The sequence below is a fragment of the Pinus tabuliformis genome, chromosome 7 (genome assembly GCF_031772625.1).
Source record: "Pinus tabuliformis cultivar Carrire ecotype Pingquan chromosome 7, CPIR1, whole genome shotgun sequence".
NCBI lineage: Eukaryota > Viridiplantae > Streptophyta > Pinopsida > Pinales > Pinaceae > Pinus > Pinus tabuliformis.
Genome location: NC_142293.1, coordinates 1,831,792,207 through 1,831,808,534, shown reverse-complemented (window position 1 = coordinate 1,831,808,534; position 16,328 = coordinate 1,831,792,207). Strand labels below are relative to the sequence as shown.

The 16,328-nt window shown below is 36.2% G+C and overlaps 1 long non-coding RNA gene across 1 annotated transcript; it reads right to left on the bottom strand.

Moving 5' to 3' along the window:
- Positions 1-15,175: 15,175 nt before the first annotated feature.
- On the bottom strand, positions 15,176-15,776 carry LOC149255743 (uncharacterized). The gene is made up of 2 exons (XR_016266412.1): positions 15,648-15,776; positions 15,176-15,475 (listed from the first exon to the last, which is right to left on the bottom strand). It is a non-coding gene; the product is annotated as an uncharacterized LOC149255743 (long non-coding RNA).
- Positions 15,777-16,328: the final 552 nt, after the last annotated feature.

Below are 16,328 nucleotides of genomic sequence, written 5' to 3'. Positions count from 1 at the left end.
AGATAAAATAATAATAACAGGGCATCAGGCGAATTTTTGTCAAGGTGGAGATTGTTGAGATTTTCTGTTTGAGCAAAATAGGAAAAATCTCAGCTGATGACAACAATAGGGGTTCAGTTCCTAGATTAGCTCCAGGTTGTTGGGAGGGAGTTAATGCCTCCTATATTTGATGTGAGGGAGTTATGAGGCTGTTAGATTCTCTAGGCTATATAACAGGCAACCATTCGGATGTTTGCTAAGAGAGTGTGAGGATTTCATGATGTAATCTCCTAATTTGATTAATAAATTCCTGATGCCTATGTTTTGGTGGACGTAGCCCAGATTGGTTGGGTGAACCACGTTAAATACTGTGTTATATGTGCTTCTGCTGTGTGTTTAATTTAGTTTTGCTGTGCACCTGATCCAACACGTTTTTTTTTCAATGACAGTGGCATGGCGCCTATTATATCGGGGTATCGAGCGGCCATGTCAAGCCGCATTTAAAATGCTATAGGATTGAAAATAGGGCTTTCCGTGTTTAGGTATGCCCAACTTTCCCTCCTTTCCCTTCCTCTTGTGGCAGAAGCAACGCATGATGCGTTCTTTTGCTTTCGAAGATAGGACCTTTTATAAATTTATTTGTTTATTTATTTGGACCATGAACAATCTTGAGTCCTAAGTTGGGCTTGGTTGGAAAATAAAGTTTTTAAAAAGTGGGTCTTCCTAGGACTTAAGGGAAATAATAAGTTCCGAGTATGTGACTTCTCTTTTCCTCAATGTATTTCTAGGTCAATCCTACAATGCTATTTTCATTGCATTTTATTTACAATACATCATCTTTATTTTAATTTTCTTTTTAAAAAATAGATTAGGTCGGTTGAGATGATAGTTGATAATATCTCAAGTTACCCCCAAGTCAAATTCTGTTGGGACAAGCTAGCTAGGCATTCCAAATCTGATGCAATAAATATATAATATAGTTGTTTTCTTAGAGTATTTTACATCAACTACAATAAAACGTTCCAATATGTGTTGGAAAACGCATGCCCGACATTGATAACTTTCTTACCAATGTCATTGCAGTTTAAATGACATTTCCAAAAGATAAATTCTCACAAGAAACCAACTTGAGACCACTTCTTTGCAAAGAGAAAAATTATATTTCACATTATGTGAAAATTCAGAGTGTTTTTTATTCAATGAAATTCCTTTATGAGTTAAAAGATTGCATTAATGTGTATTAATCAAAATAGAAATTAGTTGATTTATGTGGAGATTAATTTTTATTTAGTTTAAATTTCATATAGAAAAGTTGAAAATGGAAATAATGTATAGGATTTTAATCTTACAAAGACTATCCAAACTCATCAAATCATACAAAAAGATTATCCAAACTCATTAAATCTTACAAAAATATGATAACAGAGTCATATGGTCCAAACTCAATGAAGTTTTATAAAATCTTGATAACAACATCCCATCATATTATTGAACAAATAATAATATCCAACATGTCAACTAGCCTAGCAAAAATGAATTTAATATTAAAATGAAAATATAATAATATACAAGTTTTGATAAGATATTTGTCAATTGGTTTTTTGAGATAGTTGGAAGGAATGATTGTTATACTTACTACTCAGTTTCAATTCTTACTGAATTCATATTGAGTATGTTATTGTAATGGTTTCCAACTTTGTTATATAGATATGAACCCTAACAATATCTTATCCTTGCCCACTTGAAATATTATTTACATGAAAAAAATTCAATCATTTATTTATTTCAATGAGGGATATACAAAGAAATTGTATCTTCCTCTAATGTATTAATATTTTTGTTTGTTGGCTTTCCCTTCACATCTTCCCATGAAATGTATCTGACGTATTTTGTGGATTATTGCAAAGGGTCAATCTCATAAACTCATCTTGTATCTTTTTAATGTCTTCTTACAATAGAAAATTTCATCTCTTGCGATCTGGCTCATTTAGTTCACCCATTATTACGAGAGAAAAGGTTTCCTTAGAAGTGGGAAGAGATGCACATTGTATTTGATGATTATCTTCAACCCAACTGGCTCATTTAGTTCTCCCATTATTACGAGAGAACAGGTTTCCTTAGAAGTGGGAAGAGATGCACATTGTGTTTGATGATTATCTTCAACCCAATGTCGAACACAGGAACTTTCAACCTGATGAGGAAGATTTGATCCTCAAGTTGCATCACCTTCTTGGAAGCAGGTAAATTGTATGACTTTATACTTTTTTCAGAACAATCTATAAAGGTGGACATAGAATATAAACTATGAATTTGTTATGTTAAATTGCTAGGATTTTGCTTATCCGAGTTATAGAGTGTTTTGCTTATAAGAATATGACACTCCATAAATATGGGTTTTGCTAATATAGAGTTTCATCCCGGTGCATGGAGTGTTATATTTAGAATATTTAGTTAAAATGTTTATAATATTCTAAGTTCTATGACACAAGTTGCAAGTCAAAGTAAAATGGCCAAGTTGACCTGGATTTCCTGCTTTGGAAATTATTACTTAATTTTAACCCTTTCATGTATTATGAATCCCAGGCATTAACTTGACTTCCATATTTTTTCCCTCATTTATATTCTTGTTTGAACTTCATGCAAAATTATTTTTTAATTGATAAATTAGAATTCATATATATCTAATTAATTTATTTTTATTATATAAGTGTTATATATCAAAAATTGTCTAAAAAAGATTAAAAAATTAATAATAAATTTCCATTGAGTATTTTTTTATAATTTTATAAAAAAATTATTATATATGATAAAATGTAAATATTAAAAATCACATTTAAAAATAAAATCATTATAAAAAAAAAAAATTCCTTATGAATAGAAGAACCCGTCAATCTTACGTCCAACCATTTTGGATCATGTTAAAATAAAACAACTAAAATTGTAGGATTTTGAGAAAAATAAAAACTTTGACCCTTGAATAAACCACCCTTACCGCATATGAATTTTGCTCACCATTTTTACACTGTTCTTTGTGAAAAACGTGACACGATGTAATGCAGGGCACGCGTGTCATTTACAACTATCCTAACTCTACTTGCAAACCCGGACGCGGGCAGTTAACTGGGCAGCGGGGTTGGGCGTTGATATCTAAACAACGGAAAACAAGGGGCCCCAACGGTATGCGTTCGCGGTTGTCCTCCACATTTTAGCGTCTCGTTTCTTTCACCGTTAACTCACACTGCTGTAGTTTCAAATCCCAAAATAGTGGGTTGCTGCTTCCTTCCCAGCTGTGGGTTGGGTTTAAAACTCAGCATTCTGATGGTTGGGTTTTAAAAGTCAGCGTTGTGATGGTTGGGTTTGAATGAGTGAATGCTTTATCATAATTGACTTGAGGAGTTGTGTTTTAATTTTTCATTGAATATGTTAATTGGTTTTTTGGCATTGTTTTTTGGAAGGAATGGTTGGAAAGTTGAGTCAGCGCATCATTAATTTAAATAAGAAAAAGATTAAATTAAAAACAAGAGACTTATGGTTCCATAAACGTTTTTTAGTCTATTGATATTAAAATATCATTTTATTGATAAAGTTATTCTTTGATAAAGTTATTTTCACATGTCAATGGACACATAAGCCACCTCTAACACCTTTCAAATTTGTTGCTCATTGTTTGTCCATGTAACCTTTGAATTTTTATTAAAATAAGTTTTTAAATATTCTTAGATTTATATTCATAAATTGTATTGGTTTTATGAAAGGGAATAGTGGTCACATGGAACAAGGTAAGTTAACCACTTTGCTTAAATCATTTGGACCGAAACTAGTGAATTATTGTCATTTAAATATAAAAATTAACTTCATCTGAATATAATAGTGAATTGGTAAAATGATAAGTATTATATACATGTATGAGGTAGAATTTAGATTTAGAATAGCTTTAATGGAAAAAAGATCTATCTATTGTTGAAATATTATTATTAAAATAAATAGTTTATTTTAGTTATAGGTGACTCTTACTTTTAATTTCTCTTTATAAAGATTGAACTTAAACCAATAGACACATAAGTCACCTCCAAGGCCTTTCAAATTTGTTGCTCATTGTTTGTCCATATAACCTTTGAATTTTTATTAAAATAAGTTTTTAAATATTCTTAGATTTATATTAATAAATTGTATTGGTTTTATGAAAGGGAATAGTGGGGACATGGAACAAGTTAAGTTAACCACTTTACTTGGGAACAAACTCCAGATCATTTGGACGGAAACTAGTGAATTATTGTCATTTAAATATAAAAACCAACTTCATCCGAATATAATAGTGAATTGGTAAAGTAATAAGTATTATATATATATATATATATATATGTATGTATGTATGTATGTATGTAAGTATGGGTAGAATTTAGGTTTAAAATAGTTTTAATGGAAAAAAGACCTATCTATTTTTGAAATATTATTATTAGAATAGATGGTTTATTTAAGTTATAGGTCATGTTATCACTCAGGTTGTCCTTAAAGCTCCTTAAAGGATACGGCCAAGGTAACCACAAACCAATCTTTGGACTGCAGGTCCTAGCCTACCAGCAGTCAGAGAGGGCTCTCTCTTTAGGATTTAGCTTTGTTGATGATGATTTTAGGCTAGTTATTGAGTACAAGGGGTTTTGTTTGAGTTTTGGTGGGAAGGATGATGCTTTCAAGTAAAGAGGCAGGGATAGCATGAAAGTTTTAGAACCATTGGGCGTGGAGTCAAGGAGTAGGATTGCTGGTGCGTTTTCTTGGTCACAAGAGAGAAATATGGAGCAAGCTAGCTACACATGAAACAATGATTCAAGCTTAAAAGGATGGAATGAGGGCTAAGGAATGAGAGGCAGTTAAGAATCTCTCGTTCAGCTTAACAGAGGGAAGGTGAATGAGCTCTATCTAGGAGCAGTGAAGAATCCCTAGATAACTGTCAAACATGAGTGAATTAGGGGAAATATGAGCCACAGGGAATTCATATTCATTACTAATCCAGATGAAAACATAAAGAAACAACAGAAACTGAGCATAGAGGGCAATTAAACCAAGTCTAAACTATTCATTCTTTCTGCTATTTTAGATGGTATATCAATGGAAAACAAAGGTAAGAAACACTTATTGAGTCATGTTGCAGCACAAGAATTCCATATTCATCCTTCAACCATTAAACACACAGCAAACAGTCAAACACACAGCAAACAGTCATTCCTCCAAGCTTTTCAACAGTCTTTGATTAAGTAAAACATTAAGTACACAGAGCGAGTCTCTCTTGGAGCTATACAACCAACCAACCCTCTAAACAGTAAAATAGGGTGGTTTTATAAGTAAAATATCTACACTAATCAGATCTCAGACAGATCTGCTGTAATAAGTGTCTTTAACCTAACATCTATTTGAAATAAATGCAACAAAATATCTTCGAGCTGCGCTGGGGCAGCTGTAAAAAAAGAGTTAATGCGTTGTCTTTATGGCTCTGTGCTGATCACTTAGCCATAATTGTGCTTTGGGTTTTGATCCATGCTCTTGAGTGGTTCTGAGGTGCATTAACTGTGATGGGAGAGCCTCGATATAGCTCCACCATTTTCTTTGACTTTGTTGGAGGCCATTCAATGTTCACCTGCATTGGGAATAAAGATTTTCATTTAAAACATTCAACTGATACTCTTTGCCGCTTCCTTGATATGCTTTGGCACTGAATGTGCGCCTTTCTCACTTCTGATACTTTTTAAACTATTGCATCGACCTTTCATGGCTGTTGTTCGGCCCTCTGCGTGCTTTAAAAACTGTCTTTGCCCCTTTTCTGAATCTCTGCGAAGAAATTCATGTCATTTTGCGACTTTCGGGCCTGCTGGTGGCCGAGCCACGAAAGGGCTTTCCATTTTGGCCTATTTCCCTTAGCGATGCGCGATTAGTGATTAGACGCTAATCGCGCATCAAAAACTGCCTCAGATTTTCATTCCGGGCTCTCTTTGCTGCGATTTGCACCCTTCGCGCTTTTTGATGATGACGTCAGCGGTGGGTCCCAGTACGGAGATGACGTGGCGGTACGGTGGAGGAGATGACGTGGTAGTACGGTGGCAGCGACGTGGCAATGATGTGGCAGGGACACGGTGGCAGGAGGCCAACGCAGGATGATGACGTCAGCATGACGTATTGCTGACGCAGGAGGGGGGAAGGTGGTTTCAGGCGCACCGCTTTTGTGCGCAGGCGGTTTCGGAGGAGGGGGCTCCGCCACAGCCGAGAGGGTGACGCGTGGTGGGAGTACGACGGGAAAACCGCCCATCTCCCAGGCGCTAACCCTCGGCATGTCGGGGCACGAAAAGACCCGCCCACCGTAGATCTCGGGCACGCCAGATCTGACGGTCGGCGACACTGATAACGCGGTGGATGGTTAGATACGGGGCCCGCGGCGCTTTTTATTTAATTTTTTTTAATCCGGCGGGGGGGGGGAACTTTAGGAAAGTGGGTTTTTTGGGTTGTATACAAGCGGGGTTAAATATTTACAAGCATGACCTTAGGATAAGGGCGGGAAATGAGTATTGTAGGGTTAGGACTTTTGGGGGAAATGGTTATTAGTGTGACCAGATGTCAGACTAACTCCAGGTTAGGACACGGAAGGGTTAGTAGAAGCCCCAGATGGACTACTATTTCCCGGACTTGATAAATATGGCTATAATGCCAAGGGGAAGGGGATATATAATATTTTGGGATTTTATGTATTTTTGTATAATAGGGGATGGGGAAATGATCTAGGGAGCTAGATAATAGAGTTAGGAGTTAATATGAATTTGTGAGGTGAAGTGTAGGGGGAAGACTAAGTTTGTGAGCTGAAACTTAGACATAAGAAGTGCATGGATTGTGGAGACATGTTTTTACACAAGAAATGTGGCTTCTTTTCACAGAAGAAAGTCAAAGCTTGACTTGGTGCTTTTACAAAAATGAAGTGATAACAGGACTGGTTGGGCAGATCCCAAGGTCCTCAAGGGGATGTTAGTGAGTGATTTGGGAATGAGAAGAAGGGGGAGTTAGACAGGCCTCGCTTGAGCTCCTCCAAAGGGGAATTGCCTTGCACTTGTGATCTGAAAAGATATAACACTTGAAAACATGAAATGGATCACACAACTTATTTCTGCAACCACAAAACTACTTACCCAGCCTACTTACCTAACATTTTTTCTTCTTTTTTTACATGGGTGCACTTGGACTTGCTGACCCTGATTATCTTTTTTTCTTTTTTTTGTCCTCCTATCTAAATCTACACTTATTTCTTCCAAGGGCCCAGATTAAGCAGTTGGGTTCTTTTGTTTCTCTGCCTATCTACAAATCTGCCAAGATTAAGCTGTTTGGACAGATTATGATTCCCTATATTCTAAAATAGGAAATTGAAACCTAGGGAGGCCAAGATTAAGCTGTTTGGACTTCCCTTAACAGAAACTTCTTAAAAAATGGTTAACTCATCAAAATTGGGATACAGTAGTGGCGTTTAGACTGGCACACTTTCATGGCCCCTTCTTTGGCCTCTTTCTGGAAATATGGAACATTGCAGCATGCAAAGTATGACATATTTGGCACTTTCAATTGTCAATCATGAAATATGAACACCTGTTGCAACAGGAGGCTAACAGTGGCTCCACTTGGGGATGGCGTTTCCTTGTGGAAAGCTAAGAACAACAGGTCAGACTTCCTTGATCTTCTATTGTTGCTGTGGGCTGAAAAAATTTCTTTGTGCTGGCTACTAAAAGTGTGAAACTTTGAAATATGAGTAGCCCTCTCCTCAACTGAAATATTGTGAAATACATAGCACTACCTACTTTCTTCTGCGTGCTTGATATTATATACAGTGTTGCTTGAGCCTTTGGAATAGATCCAAAACATGGATCAAAAACTGATGTATTTCCCTTAGCCTTGGTCTAGAAACAGTTGCTGATGTGAAACCAAAAAATGCTCCTCTCTTATTGATACTGTTTGACTGAAGACTGCAAGCTGCAAACAGTTTCTTTTTACCATGAATTGTTGTGATATGACAGTGCTACTCTTGCTGTTTTGATGAGACTAATGCAGATACACAACTTTAAAAATGGAGCACTTGCATTGGCTGTGTCTTCACAAACTTTGCTACTGCTCCTCTAACAATCAGATTGTTTATACAAAAAACAAAACAAAGCGCTGATATATACAAATATCAATGTACAAAGAGATATATACAGAGATGCATTGTATGCCTTAAAAGGGATCATGGTAATGTTTTAACATTCGACCATTAACAGGGCCCTCTTCAGCAGTGCTGCCCTCTACAGATTTGAAGAAATATGTGTTATTTCCCTGAACAACAGAAATAACAAATGGCCCTTTCCATCAAAAATCGAATTTTTCATGTTTTCCCTTGTCTTCTCTTCGTGAGTCCCACCTTAGAACTTTGTCACCAACGTAGAAGTCCTCAGCCTTAGCTCTCTTATCAAACATCTTTTTGAGCTTCTCTTGCAAAATTTGAGCTTTGTCATAAACTTGTTCTCTTTGCTGAAGATGAATGGTCTGGTTGATTCTTCTTTGAATATCATTTGGTTCTGCTTGGATCTCTTGTAACAGTTTAATGATAGGAGTGCCCAAGGAAGATGGAAATCTGGCCTCCATGCCATACACCAGCTCATAAGGGCTCATCCCAATGGATTTCTTTGTTGAAAGTCTGTCTGCCCATAGGGCATTTGTGAGCTTTCTATGCCAGTTCTTTTTTTTTTCTTCTAAGGTCTTCTTGATAATATTAATCAGGCTCTTGTTAGATGACTCGGCCAAGCCATTACCTTGGGGGTAATAGGTTGTGGAGTGGCCGAAGGTAATGTGAAATTTATGGCAGAAACTGATCATCTTTTTGGATTTGAAAGCAGCGGCGTTGTTAGTGATGATCTTCTCAGGGCAGCCAAATCTAGAGAGGATATTGCACTCAAGGAATTGGATAATGATGGAGTCATTGACCTGCCTACATGGGATGGCTTCAATCCATTTAGTGAAATAGTCGGTGGCTGTTAGAATCCACTTGTGTTGGCCTGAGGAAGAGGGATGGATTTCCCCAATGAAGTCAAGACCCCATTGTTGAAAAGGATTTTCGGTTGAGATGGGCTTAAGAGGCAAAGGTAACAGCTTTCTTTTGCCCTCAAAGATTTGGCATTTATGACATGAGATAGCAAATTTCTTTACATCTGCAAACAAAGAGGGCCAATAGAAACCAGCCCTTAAAATTTTATCAGCAGTGGACTTCCAGTATAGATGTCCTCCACAGTCCCCTGCATGGAATTCTTTCATGAAATTGTTAGTTTCATTCATGGTTAAACAATTAAGCAATATGCCTTCATGATTTTTCCAAAATAATGCACCACCTATGACACAAAACTTTGAAGCCTTCATTTTTAAAAATCTTTTCTTGGTTCTGGACAATCTTGGGGGAGCAAACAGGTTTAACAATACAAAACATATATCAGCATACCATGGGGATTGCAAAAAGGTTTCACTGATCTGTGGAGTCGCCAGCTCCTGTTCATTGTCCAATTGGTTAATGTCTAAGGCTTGAAAGTTTGTTTCAGACATCAGTTTGGCTAAACCTTGTCCCTTTATGAGCTTGGTTGGTTTAATTTCTATGTCATACTCAAGGATGTTAGCAATCCACTTGCCTCTTTTGCCCTCTAACCCCTCTTGGGTTAATATGTCTTTTACAACAGCATTTGGCACATAGGCAATCACATGTGAATATAAAATGTAGACTCGGAAATCTTTGATTGCTTTAACAAGGGCATAAGCCTGCTTCTCCATGATTTGGTACTTCAAAGGGGCATCTCTTAAGGCTCGGCTGAAAAAAGCAATTGGCTTTTCAGCTCCTTGATCATCCTTTTGTAAAAGGACAACAGCTATGGTGTGATCAGATGCAAAAGAAAAAATGATAAAATCTTTGTCAAATTGTGGACTTGTGAGGACAGGGGCTTGGGTTAAGGCAGATTTTATACTCTCAAAGGCTTGTTTGGTTTCAAGAGACCATTTTACCTTGGCATCCTTTTTTAACATGTTGCTTAACAGTCTTATTAATTCAGCTAGATTTGGGATAAATCTCCTTAGGAAATTAATCTTTCCAAGGAAAGCTTGCAACTCTTTTATGTTTCTTGGATATCGGATTTGGAGGATGGCTTGGATCCTTTCTGGACCTATTTTAATACCATCTTTTGAGATGATATGGCCAAGCAGTTTGCCTTCTTCAAGGCCAAAGAGAGACTTCTTGGGGTTCAAGGAAATGCCATATTTCCTACATGTCATGAATATTTGCCTCAAATGTTTTAGGTGCTCTTGATCAGATTTGGAGAAAGGGGTTAAGTCATCAAGGTAGACAACTAGGAAATCATGTATTTCCTTGGCAAATGCAATATCCATTGCCCTTTGAAAGGTAGCACCAGCATTTTTAAGTCCGAAAGGCATCTTCACATACTTAAATGTTCCCCATGGTGTGGTAAAGGCTGTCTTGTCTTGGTCATCCGGGTGAACCAGTATTTGATTGAAACCTGAAAAGCCATCTAGTAAAGAGATTCTAGACGACCCCACTACTCTTTGTAGGATGTGGTCCATTTTTGGCAAGGGGTAGTGGTCTTTTAGGGAGGCTTGGTTTAAATTTATTAGGTCTACACATAGCCTAATCTCACCTATCTTTTTTCTTGTGGGAACAAGATTGGATACCCATTCAGAGAATCCGATGGGTGCTATGATACCTGCTTCAAACATTCTTTTCACCTCCTTTTCAATCAAAGGGAGAAGCATAGGATTGATTCTTCTAAGCTTTTGTTTGAAGGGCTTTTGGTTTGGTTTTAAAGGAATGGTGTGTTGGATCACTGAGGTGTCATAGGACTTCAAGTCCTCATAACTCCAAGCAAATACATCTTGGAATTCTTTGAACAAATCAACATATTTGGGTTTTTGATCGGGTGGTAAAGATTGAGATAGTTTGATCATTTTGGGCTTGTCTGCTGTCCCAATGTTGTGTTCTTCTATAGCAGTGTTTAGGGGCTGTATTTTTGGCTTTTTGGGAACATCATTAGCATCAAACATATCTTCTAATGGAGTGAGGCCAGCAGGGAGAAAGTTATCTTTTAGATCAACGATCTCGGCCTCTGTTTCTGCTATTTCCTCCAAATGCATCTGTTTCAGCTCTTCTATGTTTGCATTGTCAAAAACAGTTGGGTTCAGCATTTGTTTGGTTGTCACAGCTGTTACAACCTGCTGATTTTCATTTGTTTGCTGTTGTTCATCCGTCATAGCATCCATGTCAATGTTAATATTTGAAAACTCATGCTCAAGAGTGAGGAAGTTGTTAATCTGGGCATCACTTTCAAACACTTGCCAATCTTTAACATTATTCGGGATAGCAGGCCTATGTTTTATCTCAGCAGTGAAATGGTGATTTGGCTCAAAGGGCAGCTTGCATGTACTAGCAAAAGTGGCTAGGCTGTGTGCATGAATGTTATGATCTCTTGAGATCTTGGCAAGCTTGGATTCAGTGAATGTGTTGAGTATATTAGTGGCAGCAGTCCTATAGGCTCTCATTCTATTGTCATTGGTAACAAAGTTGCCTTTCATTTGTTGTATGATTAAATCAGAGTCACCTAGAATGGACACTTTTGCAGCTCCTAGAGCTTTGAGCAGTTTAAGGCCTAAAAGGAGAGCCTCATACTCTGCCATGTTATTGGTACATTTGAAATTTAGTCTGTAGGCATGGCCTTCTGCATGATTGTTATGAGTATTGTGAATCCATACACCTGCCCCTGCTCCTAACTTGTTGACAGAGCCATCAAACTCTAAATACCATGTAATTTCTTGCTTGTGGTTAGTATCAAGAGTTCCAGTCATTCTTGCAGTGGGCAGATTTGAATTTTCTATTTGGGGAGGTTCTTCTTGCGTGCTGGTTGCATCTGTTGTTTTGACAGTTTCATCAGTATGGGCAACCAATTCTTCATCGGTGTGTGTGTTCAGTTCTAAAGCCAACGGCTTGTCATCAGTGGGAGGACTTGTTTTTTCATTAAATAAAATAAAAGAATCCATATCATAATGGATTGCGTGAATAGGAAAATTTTGGGGCTTGTCCTCACTAGTTACCACATACTTCATCAATGTTTCTCTATATAGTCTCTTTGGTTGCCCAAAGACAGATATAGTGGCATAAGAGAGGTCTAATTGGAGGGATCCTTGGAGTTTTGCTCCCCAAGATCTTGACAATAGCATGCCATACTTTGGTGGAATGTCAGCAACCACCACATCCATTGATGCAAGCCTAGAGCTTGCAATACCCAGGAACTTTTTATCTCTGCTATATACAAATGCATCATCATCATATGCCCAAATCAATTTCAATAATTGGCAAATTCACACCATCTCATTTCAACATGTGGAAGCTTTCCAATATATGGCTCAATATCATTTCATATATTATCAATCTCACATCCACCCACTTTTAAGAAATTTCATAACTTTTGAACCTTCAAACAATGTTCAAATGCCTCCTTAAATCATATTAATGCCATCATTCACGTGGGCTTACATACATCATCCCAAACTTCAATCTGCATTTCCAATTCAAAATTTACACACTTTCACACCACATAAACATTATTCAAACCAATCTTGTATATGCGCTTTCAAGATCAGATTTAAAGATCAATCAAACAAATGCGCCCATATTTTAAATCAAACTTGACAGTTTGACACACAAACATCACCATTTTAATCATTCATTATTCGGAAGCAAACAATCCAATAACTCTCATTATAGATTGCGCCCTTATTCAATCTGGCAACTTGTTTAATTATAACCCCAGTGCTTAATTCTCATTTGTTTGTCCACTAACTCCATTTGGATTAAATCTCAAACAACGAATGCTCGCAGTTCTCATTTCATCCCACCTGCATTTATGGTTTTTCAATACGGATTTTCAAACAAACTTCATAAACAAAGCGCCCGTATGTTGAAACCGTGCCTGGCAATCATATATCACTTTCATGCATTATCACTTATGCAACCCTATCATATCTTACCCGTTCTGGACCGTGCCTTTCGATTTCTGGGCAATGCCTTCTGGCATATCCTTTCCAAAGCTACTGGTTTCTTAAACTTCTTTTCAACCTGCATTATGTTAAAACGGTGTTCAATATACGACATAAACAAATGGTGTTTATATACCCACAGCGTTTCATTCCTTCAACTGGATTTTCCATTATTACGGATCGATTTCCATGGTTCATACATCTTTACAATGGCATCACTCATTTAACGCCTCCATACACTACAACAAAACCAGCGATTTGCGCCAGATTTTAGTGCATTTTTTTTGTAATTGTGATGAGCAACTTGGCGCTAAATCTGGCTCTATTGTACAATTTTTAAAGCGTCCTTTTTTGCACCTGATTTTGCATCCTTTTTCACGCTAGATTTTGCATCATTTTTTACACCAAACTATGCATCATTTTTTGCGTCAAATTTTGAACCAAGATTTGCATCTTATTTTATGACAGGTTTTGCTTCTAGTTTTGTGTCATTTTTTGCATCTATTTTTCATTCTCTTTTGCTTCCTATTTTGTGTCATTCTTTGCTTCCATTTTTGCACCATCATTTGCATCAAGTTTACACTGTATTTTGAATCCAATTTAACGTCTTTTTATGCATCCATTTTGTGTCAGTTTTTGCATCTAGTCTTACGCCAGGTTTTGTATCTAGTCTTACACTAGTTTTTGCTTCTATTTTTGCACCAGCTTTGGTGCCTATCTTTGCACCATGTGTTGAATTTGATTTAGCACCAAATTTTGCATCCATTTTTGTGCCCATTTTTGCATCTTTTTTTGGACCATTTTTTACATCCACATTTACGTTTGATTTGTCTCCATTTTTCCCATCTCATTTTGCACCATATTTTGCGTCATTTCTTTCATCCAATTTTGCATCATTTTTAACACCATCTCTTGCATCTAATGTTACATCATTTTGAGCATCGAAATTTGTATTTATATTTACATCTTATGTTGAGTCATGTGGTGTGTCCACCTTTGCATCTTATTTTGTGTCTAATGGTACATTCAATTTAGAGCCATTTTTTACGTCTACTTTTGTATTTGTTTTTGCACCAAGTTTTGCATCCAATTTTAAGCTATTTTATGCCCCTTTTTGCACCATTTTTTTGTGTCTACTTGTGTCCAATGTTGCACCATTATTTACACCGACTTTTTCATCCAATTTTGCATTTTTTTGGTGTCTAGTTTTACATCTTTTTCACCATCCAAATTTGCATCTTTTTTTGCCTCATCTTGTGTCCACATTTGCATATAATTTTGTGTCTAAGTTCGAGCCTAAATTTGCATGTGATTAGGAATCATTTTTTACATCCAATATGGCATCCTTGGTTTCACCTTTTTTCAGCCCCATTTTGCATCTTGTTTTATGTCTTTTCTTACATCTTTTTTTTTTCCTTTTTTGCACCCAAGTTTGCATCCCAAATTTACACCATTATTTGCATCATCATTTGGCATATTAATTTGTAACGTTTTTTGTTTCTTTTTAACGCTCAACTTTGCATCTTATTTTACATCTAGTTGTTGTCTTTTTTTGCATCTAATTTGGTTCCCATTTATGTGTCCTTGTTTTTGCCCAATTTGATATCCTTTTGTATGCCATGTTTTGTTCCCTTCTTTGTGTCAACTATTGCACAATTTTTCACTTCTAATTTAAAACACTTTGTATGTCAATTGTTTGCATTTTGTATTAATTCCTAGTTTAACATCCAATTTTACTTTCAATTTTGCATCCATGGTTACATCCGCATTTGACTTCTTATATAGAGTATATTTTTCTTTACATATATGACCCCCTTTATAGATTCATAGTGAAATATATGACAGTTTCGAAATATCATTAAAGCAGATATCACAATTCAAAATCATTTGTAAAGAAATTTAAGAGAAATTGACAACATCCATCCAAAAAAATAACAATGTGTCATTAACAATTTTCAAAACATGTATAAAATAGCAACATAATACTAATAAAATCAGTATTATTTTTAATCAAAAAAACTAAAATTCAAATATGATTAAAAAATCAAAATATTTCATGAATATCGTTATTCTATGATAAATTAACAACATACATAAATCAAACTCATCGTATGATTACAAAATCAAAATGTCTCATTGATATAGGGTAATTTCACAACACCCATCTAAACATAACAATGTCATTCTACACAATAATTTCTTCATAAAAAACAATGCATGTGCATGCCTAGCTACCACCACCAAGATCATCCTCATGATCATCTTGACCATCCTCATTACTCTGATCCACATCATCACCAACACCGCAACTATCATCATCATCTCCTCCTTCACCACCATCATCCTCATCATCTCCTAATATATGTTGAACATAATTTGGATCATCGTCTTGGCAATCATTACCTATAGCATTCTGACAAAAAAAATCAATATTACATGTTAGTATTAATTACATAACACAACGCATGTTTTTGTTATACAATGTTAACCATAAAATGAGGTAAGATATAATATCTAATAGTACTAAAAAATAAAATGAAAATATGTTTTAAAAGTATATTGGAAATCCAACTAAGATTACATACCATAGAGTCCATCCAAACAACAAATTCAACCCATCTCTTTTGCTGCAGCACCTCCTTTTCCAAATGATTTGGAGGTCTTCAGGGTAAAAATATATATCCCATGGTTTATATTTGGCCTTAAAAAACAGTAGAAATTTTTTTTTTGAGAACACAGGAGCAAGATGAAAAAGGAATTGCATGTCTAAACATTTTGAAGTCTCAAAAAACATTCATCAACATAGAGAAGACTACAACACTACTCTTCACTTCCAAGTTTTCAACTAATGGATTTAACTGACCAGCAATGTTTTTTGCATGAACCATGCTCAAATGCTCAAGATGAGGTAATGAATGGATGTTATGCGCCTATCTGTGAATTTCAACCACAGGCATACATGTAAGTGCAAATTTGTAAATCTCATACCCAGATTTACCCATCATCAAGCACACAACTTTTGCGGGATCCATTTGACATATCTTATGTTTAAGAAGGAATAACATCCTTGAAGAGACTCATGGCTTTTCTTAGGGAAGGATCTTTGCATGCAGAATCTAGATTAACTCTGAACATTTCAATCAAACTAAGGTAAATGAAAGGCAACAATCCATCGGTCAAACCTCACAGGTTAAAAGCACCCGCTGAGTTTCACACAAATGAGAAAGCCTAAGGGAAAATATTTGAGACATGCATGCTACATGATT